The 13,490-nt window shown below is 52.0% G+C and overlaps 1 protein-coding gene and 1 long non-coding RNA gene across 5 annotated transcripts in view; both read right to left on the bottom strand.

The window, feature by feature from the left end:
* LYRM4 (LYR motif containing 4) overlaps nucleotides 1-13,490 on the bottom strand; it is a 124,136-nt gene that overhangs the window by 36,453 nt on the left and 74,193 nt on the right. The gene's annotated exons all lie outside the window — the stretch shown is intronic.
* Nucleotides 10-13,404, bottom strand: LOC145517873 (uncharacterized). Its single transcript, XR_014062424.1, has 3 exons — nucleotides 8,670-13,404; nucleotides 8,519-8,593; nucleotides 10-126 (listed from the first exon to the last, which is right to left on the bottom strand). It is a non-coding gene; the product is annotated as an uncharacterized LOC145517873 (long non-coding RNA).

The following is a 13,490-nucleotide window of genomic DNA, read 5'->3' as shown; positions in this document are numbered from 1 at the left end:
TGCACGCACCTGTCTCACTATCCACCTCTGTCCTCTGGTCTCAGCATCTTCATCTGTAAGAGAGCCCTGGCGGCTCCCAGCAGATCTTCACAGTCCTCTGCTTTGAACCCACAACACTGTTGATGCCTACAGGGTGTGAGAGCCCCGGGCCAGTCACACATGTGCTGCAGTGCGGGTGGGGTAACGGGCTTCCTGCCACATCCTGAGGGGCCAGCTCTGTCTCCTAACGTGCCCTCGGCTGGCAGCAGCCAGAGGGATGCTGTGAAGCCTGTGGTCCCCACCCAGCAGCCCACCTGGACCACCTTCAAGGGCATGTGTCCATCCAGGTCTCCCTGGGAGCCCCTCAAAGGCAGGGCAGGTGACCCAGGCATGCTGTGGCCCTGAGTCCTGCAGTCCTAGGACCACTGATGAGAGGATGAGAGAAGGAAGCAGAGATCAGAGGGCTTAGCAGCAGAGATGATTCAGGGGCCTTTGTTGAGGGAACGCCCCCACGAGCCCTGGAGGAGATGTGAAGGGCAGCCTAGTCCCAGCCAAGACACAGATAAGTGGCGGGCACCTCCTGTACCAGGACTGTGCTCGGGGGAGACAGAGACTGATCTGCCCTCAGGAAGCTTAAGAGTCTGGGAGGGGAGACAGACAAAGGAGGGAGGTAACTGTAACCTGATGGCTGGAGCATCCGCAGCTATTCTAGCACTAGGAGGTAAGTTTGCCTCATCACACTGAAGATGAGAGGCAGGAAGCAGGAGCCTGGGTTTTTGATGACTATGGAGCCATCAGCCAACTTAAGTAGCTTATTGCCAACTTTTCTTTTACGTGACAGAAAAATAAATATCTATATTTTTAAATGTGTTATTTGGGTTTCTTGTTATATACAACTAAACCAAATACTAACTGATGTGAATGCATATTGTGAGTTTTAATTGTAGACTATATGATGACTGATAAAAAAAGCTCACTGCAAAGAAGAAGGTGTACCCTAGGATAAGTGGAAACAGTATTACTATCACCTGGGGAAGTGCCATTAACAGACAGTCTGGAAATTTCTGAAGTTTAAACAAAGCCACACGGAGACTTAGAGAGATCTCCTTTTGTCCCACAATACTTGTTTTAGAGTATGTAGCTATTAATATTTTAGCATTTTTGTTGTCTAGTCTTTTTATTCACTTACACATTTAAAATACATGCATATATATTCAAGCAGAATATTTAAATTTGTAATCATAACTTTTAAAAAACTTAACTTTGTATCCTTATGTCATGAAACAGTCTTTGAAAGGATATTTTTAATAATGGACAAAGCTGCATTGTGAAGAAGCACAATTTGTTTAATCATTCTCATATGATGAATGTTTGCAGAGTTTTCGCTGAGTCTTGGGGTTACCATTCGCATGTATAAACCTTTTATAGTGTCTCTGATTTTTCTTATAAAAGGTTTATAAAAGTGGGATTATTGGGTAAATAGGTATGAATATTTTTATGGCTCTTATGGATCTTACAAAACTACTTTCTAAAAGTGTGCATTTGCTTGAAACTGACTCTCTGGACGGTGTGAAGGTTTGGCAGAACAAACACGTCTTTCCACCTGGCTCACGGGGGACACTGTGTGCCTATGGCCTGCTTCCCCAGCCTGGCCCTCCTAACAGATGCCCTGCCAGACAGTTCACGCAGTACCTGTTCCTCAGAGCCAGCATCTGCAGGGCTAGGTGCTCTTGCAAGAAACGTAGCTGTGTGAGGTGACCTGGTCCCCTAGGCGCCATGAAGGGCTCCAGAGAAGAGGGCAGAACCAAGAAGCAGGGGGCGCTCCAGAGAGTTCAGATTTGAGGAATGCTGCTCGGGTGAGGCAGGAGACATGCCAGCCGGCGCCCACAGCACTCCCCATCCTTTGGCCCCGGGGACGGGCGCAGAGCTGGCCACGGGGGGGTCACTGGAGACAGACCGTCTGCCGGCCAGTGGCCCTGAGTCCCCGGGGTGGGTGGGGAAGCTCTGCCAGGCGAAAGCCACTGGGTGGCAGGTCAGTACCCGCAGCTGTTGGAAGTGCCGCTGGAAGGGCTTCACCAAGCCCTTCTTGGAAGCGGGCAGAACCCAGGATCATGTCAGTGCGAGAGCTGGCACCTCCCCAGGGTGGTGACAGCAGGAACCGGGCAAAGCACCAGAGGGAGCCCATCAGCGGTCATGCTGCCACCCCCTGGGCTTGCACGTGGGCCCCAGGCCACCAGGCCGGCAGTGCGAGAATCGGCCACGAGGTGAGGTGACCCGCGGCTGGAGTCCCAGGGCCGGTGCTGAGGCCAGCGGGTTCCTGCCGGAGCCTTTACCCCCTGCCCGGGGACGCTGTCCACCACGTTCTCAGGCAGTCAGGCCACTCTGTGCTCTGCCATCCCTACAGGACCCCTCTGCAGGGTCGGTGTGAACCGAGTCGGATTAGAGAGCTGCTTTAGACAAACATAAAAAGGTCAGAGAAAAAGACAAGTAGTGAGCTAGGCGACGGCTGGCTTCTGGAGGCCTGCCGATGGGCCATGCTCTGCACCTCACTGGACGACAAGGACGGCACGGGGCGCGGTCACGCGCTGCTGCGCTTGGATATGGGTCCCTGACTGTGGGCTTGGGGGGTGGGGGCAGCGACACCTGAGACGGCCGCACTAACAGACTCACAACGTCCAGAGCAACGAGCACAGCGGATCCAGAGTTGGGGTCAGGACAGCACCGAAGTGTCCAGGGCGCAACCCGGAGGGGCGCCCGGCACGGCGGAAGACTCGGGCTGTGAGGGCGCCCACCTCCTGGCTGGCCCGCCCAGCGTGCGTGTGATCGGCGGGTGCTGAGAAGGCGGGAGTGAGCAGGTGCCCCCAGAGAAAAGGATGAGCACCCACCCTGTCCACCCCCCGCCCCGGGCACTGCCCCCGAGACCCAGCCCCCCGGGGTGGTCTCTCCACCCCCCACACCCAGCAGCTCCTGAGTGGACGCCATGCCCGGGGGCAGGTGCCCACGTCCCCACAGCCCGGCTCTCACGCTCAGCACTCCCAGGTCAGGACACGCACATCCCTCCATCCCTCTTTCCAGCAGCGGCCTGTGCTCCTCAGCGCCCACCCTGCCAGCACAGCTGTGTTAGATGCAGGGACATGGGGACCAGCCATCAGCCATGGCTGCACCTTCCCAGGGCTGGGAGCCTCCTGAAACCCTGGGGTGGATGTACCCTGGCACACCTGATTAACAGGGCTCCCTTCTCTCTTCCCCACCCCGAAGCCAGGCTGAAAAGAACACTGCAGTGGACACTGAGAGACAAACACCACCTAACTGATGGCACAGACCTCTGAACCTCCTGCCAGGGGGGTGCTGCCCTGGTGGGTGGCATACCTGCTCCCCGAACAGCCTACTGTTTGGGGGCGCCGGCGTCAGGAAGCCCTACCTGTGCATACACAACCACGGTGAGCACCAGACCGCTGGACCACAAGCGGCAGACGCTCGGCTGGCGCTGAGCAGGGCCGGGAGATGGGCTCGCCTCCCCTGGGCTGGCCTGCACTTGCCCCAGAGCAGGACGGTTGCAGCAGCAGGCAATGCAGTGTCCAGGCCAGATCGCTCGGCTACAGGCAGCTGCTGGCACTGCGATCGCGTGAGCCCCTGGGGGGATGGACCCTGCCCCTGTCACCTGTGGAACTGCAGCCACACAGGGCAGGGTAATGACCAGACCCAAACACCAGAGAGACGACAGAGAAAATAACAATACACCTAAGAAATCTATCCAGTAGTCATGTATGGATGTGAGAGTTGTATTATACAGAAAGCTGAGTGCCGAAGAATTGATGCTTTTGAACTGTGGTGTTGGAGAAGACTCTTGAGAGTCCCTTGGACAGCAGGGAGATCCAACCAGTCCATCCTAAAGGAAATCAGTCCTGAACATTCATTGGAAGGACTGATGCTGAAGCTGAAACTCCAGTACTTTGGCCACCTGATGCGAAGAACTGACTCATTTGAAAAGACCCTGATGCTGGGAAAGACTGAAGGTGGGAGGAAAAGGGGACGACAGAGGATGAGATGGTTGGATGGCATCACCAACTCGACGGACATGAGTTTGAGTAAACTCCGGGAGTTGGTGATGGACAGGGAGGCCTGGTGCGCTGCAGTCCACGGGGTCGCAAAGAGTTGGATACGACTGAGTGGCTGAAATGAACTGAACTGAAGGGAACCTAGGAGCCAGACAGAAGACACCTGATCCAAACGTCTGCCTGTTAACAGGACGCTGCCGGGAGCAGCCAACGACAAGCAGTGTGGTCAGAGCACGTAAGACTCAGGGGGAAACATGGACGTATTTATCAAATGTGCGCGTGTGGGGGCACGGGGTCGATCTCTGGGTTGGGAAGATCCCCTGGAGCAGAAAATGGCAACCCACTCCAGTATTCTTGCCTGGGAAGTCCCATGGACAGAAGAGCCTGGCGGGCTACAGTCCACGGGACTGCAAACAATCAGACATGACTGAGTGACTGAACACACAGGGAGATGGGACGTCTTGACTGAAACCAGACATCCTTTTGAAATAACACCGAAAAGTGTGTACATCTAACTTTCTGCATGCGGCTACAGGAGACCGTCACCAAAGATACACAAGAGCAGAACAGAGTTCCCAGACCAACAAAGATAAAGAAGCGAAGAAGAGAAAACAAATTGTGATGAATAACAGGATGAGACCACGGGAACAAAGTCAACCATACCATCCCCTGTATGAAACGTGAAAGGACCACCAGGGATAGATAACAAGACTCCAAAAACAAAAGTATGTGATAAAGACTGAAAATCGAGGCGTGAATTAAGATACACGAAGCACACTCGGGGTGGGGGTGGGGAGGATACCAGTTTACATTAACCTTAGACCCGGTAGAGTCTAAAAAACACTATATTGAATAATGAGCAACAGTTACAAAAAAGATGTAGCAAGACCATGGCTGAGCATATAAAGCAGAAACTATTAGAAATGAAAGGAGAAATTCATAAAAACAAGGTTACAGTGGGAAATTCTGATACCATTCCTCCAAAACAAAATAGAGCCAGACACTCAAGGACTTGGCCAAAGAAAATCTTAAAAACTCTTCCATTTCTCAGGTTAATTTACTCTTGATTAGATTTTTGACTTAGGTGCCAGAGAGTTGCCCATCACTTTCTCTTAAAGCACATCCTCAATGTGCTGTCATTAAAAATGACATTGTAGAAGAATATTTCATGACCTGGAGAATACAATTTGAGTGGAAAAGAAAAAGCACAATATTAATCATAATTGAGAGGTAAGCATCACATGTCCTGGCTTCACAACTCTGCCCCAAACTCATGGCTTTTTCTGCGTGCAGTCCTGGGTCCCCAGGGGGCAGACTAGGACTGAGCAGCAGGTGGGAGATTCTGACCTGGTTTCACCCCAAGGAGGTTTCCATGACTGTGGCTTTCAGGACACCCCCAGGGTGAGGACAGAGGCATTTCCACATCCCACCCAACCCTCCCTCACTTTACCTGCTGAGCAATCCATCACTAGGAAAGTCACATTTACTGGGCAGGTACCAGGCTGAGTGGCTTAACTGCTTAGCTTCTCCCTTTTGTTGTTGTTCAGTCATTAAGTTGTGTCCAACACTTTGCGACCCCATGGATTGCAATACGCCAGGCTTCCCTGTCCCTCACTATCTCCCGGAGTTTGCTCAAACTCATGTCCATCAAGTTGGTGATGCCATCCAACCATCTCATTCTCTGTCATCCCCTTCTCCTTCTTCAATCTTTCCTAGCATCAGGGTCTTTTCCAATGAATCAGTTCTTCACATCAGGTGGCCAAAGTATTGGAGTTTCAGCTTCAGCATCAGTCCTTCCAATGAATATTCAAGACTGATTTCCTTTAGGATTGACTGGTTGGATCTCCTTATAGTCCAAGGGAATATCAAGAGTCTTCTTTAACGCCACAGTTCAAAAGCACCAATTTTTTGGCGCTCAGCCTTCTTTATGGTCCAACTCTCACATCCATACATGACTACTGAAAACCGTAGCTTTGGCTATATAGACCCTTGTTGGCAAAATAATGTCTCTGCTTTTTAATATGCTGTCTAGGGTTTTCATAGCTTTCCTTCCAAGGAGAAACCATCTTTTTAATTTCATTAAAAATGTCTTTTAAGTTTAGTTTCTTAATTTCTACAAATATCCTATCACTACATGATACATACATCTTATGGATGAATAAAAGGAATCAGAAGAATTTAGTGACCTGCCTACATTTTCACAACTGGTACACGAATTATGGAGCTGACATAGTCCAACTCAGCCAGGTCTTCTGACTCCAAACCTATGGCCTTTCCAAATATAATATCTTGCTATATATATACCTTGCTACTTTATCAGAGCTAAGTAAGCCTCTCAAGGGTCAGGGAACAGAGGGAGGAGACGGCCAGCTCCTGGGTTGGAGATGGGCCTGGAAAGGTGAGGCGAGGGGATCTGGGAAGACCAAATTCCATCATCTTTTCACTCCAGCACACATCCTCTGAAAGTGTTTTTGTTCCTTGTAATTAGTATTTTAAGCAGAAGCCCCGCGTTATTCAAACAGAAGTGCCCTCGGCCCCTCAGGCTGGGTGCAGAGGCTGAGGCAGGTGAAAAGAGCTCTAGCTGTGGGCCTGCGGCAGGAGCTCCCTGCGGCCACAGGTGTTTCCAGGAGAGGGTGGTTGGGGTGTTAGCTGATGAAGCTGAGCAGGGGACCTACAGGCGGCCCTGGGTCCCACGGAGAACTATGCTTTGTGACGCTCCATGGGGAGCAACAAGCCCCCCGCCAGTGTTTCTGAGTCTATGCTGGTTTTGCCAGAAAAGCAAGCTAGATGAGAGCAGAGGGGCCTGCGAAGGCTGCTGCGAGCCCTGATCCGGGGAGGTGAGTCGCACTAGGAAAGGGCATTTTCCTTCCTGACGGGGGCAGGGGGCCGGCCCCACTGAGTGTCCACAGGCCCGAGGGCAGCACGAGCCAGCAGGACTAGGGACCGAGGGAGGAAGCCCCTTCCTGTCCCCGAGAGGTCAGTGGGCAGTGCCACTGGGCCTCCTGCCCCCAGGGTTCCTGGAAAGGGACTGGCCCTGGTCTCAGGTGTGGCTTATGGGTCACACTTGGCGCATAGCTGTGGTGAAAGACGCAACATAAACCTCCACTTGAACCCCTTCAGAGGAGCCAATCTGCTGGCATTAGTGACAGTCACGTGCTGTAACAGACACTGGCACCGCCCAGCCCAGGACCTTGTCACCCCCCACCCCACCCCAAGGAGACCTCGCACCCCTAGCAGTCACCCCCCGCTCCTGCCCCCACCCCCAGCCCCATGGATTTACTTGTGTCTCTCTGGGTTTCCTTATCTTGAATTATTTCCTAGAGATGGAACCGTATGGCGTGTGGCTCTGCAGGCTTCTTTCACTGGCATGATGTCCTCAAGGCATGATCAGGAACTTGCAGATCTCAAGGCTGATTTCTGCTGCATGCACACGTCCTACCTAGTTTGTCCAGCTCTTTTTCAGTTGAAGGATACTTGGGCTGTCTGGACCTCTGGCTGTTGTGAAGAGTGCTGCTATGAACATTTTTGCACAAGCTTCTGTTTAAATAACTGCTTCAGTTCTTCCGGAGTGGAAGTGATGGGGGATGAGGTGATTTTATGTTTAACTTCATCTAGAAACCGCCCAACTATTTATACACATGCCAGAAATTTTTTTTAAAGCTTCCCAGGTGAGTTGAGCATCTAGCCAAGCATAAGTACCCAGCTAGTTAAGATCCAACTATCAATTTTTATATATGATAAATGACAAAATAAAGATCAACCAGCAAAACTCAGACACGAGAACTTACTTCTTCAGCAAATGACAAGAAAACACAAGAGTGTGCGGGGGAAGATACGGGGAAACCCACAGATAAGAGACATATTATCCAAAACCTTATTTGGATCCTAAGTCAAACATCCAAAGTTAAGAAAATTATATTTGTGAGATAATCTGAAACTTTAAACACTGTATATTTGATAGAGAAGGAAATGGCAACCCACTGCAGTATTCTTGCCTGGAAAATCCCATGGACAGAGGAGCCTGGTGGGCTACAGTCCACTGGATCACACAGAGTTGGACATGACTGAGCAACTGAACACGCATACTTGATGATATTGAGAAATTATTGTTAGTATGTTCATTATAACAATGGTATTGTAGTTATGTTTCACACAAGAATCTATCTTTCCAAGTATATACCAAAATAGTTTCACATAAAACATACATTTTCTCAAATAACATGGGTGGGCATATGCATAGAATGCCATGAAGATGTAATTACGAGAGGCGGGTAAAGGGCGACAGGTACTCAGAGCTCATTATACTGTTCTCTCTACTGTTTGTATTTGTTCATATTTTCCCATAAGACAAAGTGAATGATAAACTGGTATAGCTATCATGAAAATCAGTACACAGGTTCCAAAAAAATTAAAAATAGAACTACTATATGATCCAGGATTCCGATTTCTGGGTATATATGCAAAGGAAATGAAACCAGTACCTTGAAGAGATCTCTGCACGCCCACAGTCAGTGCAGTGTTACTTCCGATAGCCAAGATACAGAAACAACCAGTGTCTGTTGAAAGATGAATGGATAAAAGAGAATGCTCTGTATACGTGCACGCACGGACACACAGAGCAATATTACTCACCCATAAAAAGAACAGAATCCCTCCATCTGTGAAAACATGAATGGACGCACAGGACACTGGGCTGGGACAGATACAAAAGACAACAGTGCATGATCTCACGTGTATGTAGAAATAAAAAGAAAAAAAGCCAAACTCACAGAGTACTAGGATGAATGGTGTTCACCAGACGGGGGAGGGGACATGGATACCGATCAAAAGGTACAAACTCTGATGAGGTTAGAACGTTGTGGAGACCTAAGGGTGTCCATCTAATGGCGACTCCAGGTCATAAGGATGTCATGCACACTTGCAATCTGCTAAGAGTAAATCTCAGTGTTGTCACCACACACAAAGAAGGGGACAGTATGGGGGTAGGATTTGAATCAGGTCGGCTGTGAAAATCATCTCAGAGTGTGTGTGGGTAGGAAAACATCATGTCATATGCTTAAATATACAGAACTTTTATTTGCAAATCAAACTGCAATAAGGCTAGAAGGGAAACAAGTTAAGAAACAAACAAAAAAATCACAGCCATTGCAAACTAACACTGGCTGCAGGTGGAAGCAGATGTCTGTTTGTTCCAGGACCCTCATGTCTGCTCACTGCCCTCTCGGAGCTCACTGCCCTCTCCGAGCTCACCGCCCTCTCGGAGCTCACTGCCCTCTCCGAGCTCACCGCCCTCTCTGAGCTCACCGCCTTCTCTGAGCTCACCGCCCTCTCCCAGCTCGCCGCCTCCCGGGACCGTCAGCTGTGCGCTTTCCAGGCATCGGAATCACCCCCCTAGGCAGGGCCCACTCGTGACGCCGCGAGTCGTGTCTCCTTCAAAGACAAGGACTTTCTTTTAAGTTTTCCTGCTGACTCCATTCAAAAAAGCTTCCCGGCTCTAGAATTTGAAACAAACCCAATCTTTCTTTTTTTACGGTGGTAAAATATGCACAAAATAAATATGCCATTTGAGCCATTTCTAAACGTACAGTTTTGCGGCATTAAACACGTTCACATTTTTGTGTAGCCATTGCCACCATCCATCTTAACTTCCATCCATGTTAACTTTTTCAAATTCCATGGTTGCTAGAGATAAAGCCTGAGAATTTAATCCCCAAAGAAGGGTAGGAGTAACATTCACCAAAAGCCTACTAAGCTCCAGGCACTTACACTGGGCACTTAATCCCCAGACCTGGATCTCCCGCCTTGGTAACACTCCCGGGCAACAGGTGTGCAAGTCTCTGCTGCTGCAGGGTGAGAGGACAGAGGTCTGGGGGGCGGGAGCCGGGGGGAGGCCGCTCTCAATGGTGCAGCTGCCGAGCTGAGAGCTCTCTCATCTGGGCTCCCGGCCCAAGCCTGAGGTCCGGGGAGAAGCCAAGTTCAACCCACCCCGTCAGCACAACTCCATAAACAGGGCTACTGCATCACGGCTACAGCTTCGATCAACAAGACACTTCCAAGTAAGGCTACAGAAACCAAGTTCAATTCACAGCACAGGTCACGCTGTATTTACAGAAACCACAGCCAGTGCTGGGGGCTGAGGAGTATTATGTAAAAGTGAATGTTTGATTTTAAAACAGTACCTCTTTACCGGTTTTTTCATACTTTTGATGTAATGATGTTTAATATTACACGACATTTTTTAAAAAAAATAAAGTTTAAAATTTGACGAAATTTGAAAAATTTGTGGGGGAAGGGGAGTTTATAAGCACACGATGTGTACGTCCAAACCACACAGGCTTCAGTCTTGCAGGACACCTGCCTGCAGTTTCATGACCTCAGTATATCAAAGAAGCAAGGCTCCAGGCTGTTCCGGGTATTCAGAGTGGGTGGCCGAGGCCCTTCTCGGACCGTGGACTTGGCTAAGGAACAGCCCCTGGTGTGTCAACTGGCTTTGTACCTGTGGGCACGTGAGGCCTGGTGCTTCCTTGCTTCTTAGGTTCTTATTCAGTCACTAAGAGCCTGTTAAAATCTAACATGGTGTACTTAAAAACAGTTTAGATGGTAAGCTTTGTGATGTGTACCTTACCAGAGTTTTATTTCGAACTTTGCAGTTTTTGCATCTAGAGTTTTCATATCTGGAAAATCTATACTTTATATAAAGTAACTGACCATTTTTCACATTTGTGGGATTGAAAACAAGACTGTCCAGGGCCCAGGCCCTTTGCAGGAATGGGACAGATGGGGGATGGGGGGGCTGCGACCCAGGGTCCACGCGGCTCCACATTTTCTATTAAAAGGAGAGTCTCATGTCTGTTCTACCCAACGCTCCACTCTCCCTTCCGCAGGTTAATGGTTAAAGGGAAACCTTGCTTGCTCTGTAGTTTTTCCCTGCCCATGTGAAACATGGTTTTCCTTCCACGACCTCACCGTTTTTCAGAGATAATAATATTAACCAACAGCATCTTTCGGGGCTCACAGTCACCCCTGATATCAAGAGCCAGGGACGCCGCAGCAACTCAGCCTGGAAAGAGGACACGGTCGTGGCCCTGCGCCTGCCTGCCTCACCACCGTGCAGCCCGCGGTCCAGCAGCTGCCCGTCTCTCTGCCCCAGCCTGGATCACTGCGTAGCTGCCTGTATCCCTGCCACAGTCCAAATCGCCGCACAGCAGCCCATCTCCCTGCTCTAACCTGGATCACTGCATGGCTGCCCGGGCAGTCTTAGCCATCCAGCGCTCTGTGAGACTTCGAGGAGCTGAGATGCCCCATGTACTGTCTCAGGGCAGGGGAGACCTCAGTGGTGCCCCTGCAGGTCCAGAAGGCCCACGGGGAGGCTGAGGTGGCACCTCAGACGGTCAAGCGCTCCGAGGCCCCAGGGCTGTGCTGCAGATCTCCTGCGTGGTGCTGGCTGCTGTGCCTCATCACTCAGGACGCAGGGGCCATTCTGGACTGCGGTCAAACACTGACCCAGTAACCTTCACCTCTGATTTACACAGGGGATGAAGCGACTCCTGCAGGGCGAGGGACCTCCACCTGGAGTCATGGGAGCCTGTGCTGACTTGCAGGCGGGTGTCACTGCTGAGACACTGACCCTTCCTGCTTCTTGGCGGTAATATGCTGGTGACCGTGACGGGTGGCGAGAGGCAGACTGCTGCGGTCACAGGACCCTGTGCTTCTAGGGATGACTGAGCACCGAGGCCTCAACTTGGTGAAAAGCCAAGTGAAGACACTGGCTCTGTCATCTCTGCTCTGTCCCCACAGAGTTCTAAAGGTGCTGCAGTCCCTCGTGCAACTCTCAAATACATGTTACCCCAGGAAAACCCCGTGCCTGAGGGTGTGAACGCAGAGGCCCAGAAAAACCAGTGAGACCTGGCAGTGTAATAACATGCTCCAGCAGCAGATGGCAACAGAGGACTTTGCGAGGGCCCGGGCAGCCGGTTCTGAAATGCTGGGAGGCAGCTTTTAACGGCTATTGTTTAAATGATTTATGTGTTTGCATTCTGCTCAACCTTATACATGCACTGCTGAATAAAACATTCACAGGGTATTTTCCACCTGCAGCTGAGCTCCAATTCCAAGCTTCTGAATCCTAATTCCCAAGCTCCTGACAGCAGATTGCTTTCTCCAGAACCATTCCATTCCCAGAAGAAGAAATGCTTGGGCCGGGGGAGGGACAGGTCTGGTTTGACAGCCTCACCCGAGTGGCTGACCAGGTCTGCGCTGGGGGCGCCCTGTCCGGGGCCCTGCCCTCCACTGGGTCCCCTGCCCCCGCCCCCCTATCCCTTGCTGCCTGCTCAGCCGCATGAACTGACGTGTGGGGAGAAGAGGGTGGCCTTGGCCTGGCTCGGGCAAGGAGGGAAGAGCGGCTTGTGTGTAAGGAATATGTCATGTTCATAAGAAAGAAGAAATTCTCACACAGGGTATCACGTTTCCCCGCTGTCCTTCCCAGAGACCACCCCCCCCCAACCCTGACCAGCCCAGACGTGAGAGGCCTGGCGGGGATGCCCAGGGGAGGAAGCAGCCTTCGTGAGGTGTGTGGCGGGCTGGCCCCAGCAGGCAGTGCCACCTGCCAGGTCGAGCGCTGGGCGGGGCTCTCCTTGGCGGTGGTCTCCAGCCCAGCGCGTCGCTGCCCTGTGAGGCAGGCCCTTCCCGCCCAGCCTCAAGCTGCCCCCACAACCCGCCTTTGTTTCTGTTTGAATAGAGACAAGGACATCCACTCGTGATAAGTGGAGTCAAGACGCTTCTCATTTCCCAGGCGAGGAAAAGGAGGCTTCCAGAGATCAGGAGCGGGGCTCAGCCTCCCGCGGCCCGCGTGCGCTTGCCCAGACCCGCGGGCAGTCTCCCCTGGGCTCTGCGCTGGGATGGCTCGGGCAGGGCTCCTCTGCTACAGCCGGGCCCTCCTGCCCACAGAGAAACAGGCTCAGGAGAGCAGTACGACCCTTGTCACCACGGGGTGGGGGGCACAGGCGAGGTGGCTGCCAAGGAGGACAAACGCACGAACACTCCTCCCCTCGGCCCTCTTTCTTGGTGCACGCTGGTGGGAAACAGCATCAGAAGTCAGGAGGGCCGCAGCCTGTCTGCACCAGACGGGCGCGCGGCCGCGCCCAGGGTTTCGCCACCGAGGCTGCCAAGTCCCTGCTGGGGCCGGGGCTTCCCTCCTGGGCCCCCAGAGCCGCGCGCTGGCTCCTTAAATGCCCTCCGAATCCACCGGCTCCTTCCATTCCGGCCGTCCCCCACCCCCGCCCCACCAGCCCTCGAAGGAGCTCCTGTGTGGACCACGCCTCCGACCCGGACCGCCACTGCCGCCAACGCTCGCACACAACCAACTCGCCGTCACGGCAGACGGCACAACGTGCGACACGTCACGTGACGGCACACGTTCTCTGCGCGCGGGGCTCACCACCCCCCCCCCCCCGC

Source organism: Giraffa tippelskirchi, chromosome 8 (genome assembly GCF_054371585.1).
Source record: "Giraffa tippelskirchi isolate mGirTip1 chromosome 8, T2T-mGirTip1v1.2.pri, whole genome shotgun sequence".
NCBI classification, from domain to species: Eukaryota; Metazoa; Chordata; class Mammalia; order Artiodactyla; family Giraffidae; genus Giraffa; species Giraffa tippelskirchi.
Note: the sequence above shows the minus strand (reverse complement) of the source record. Positions and strands in the feature narration are given on the sequence as shown.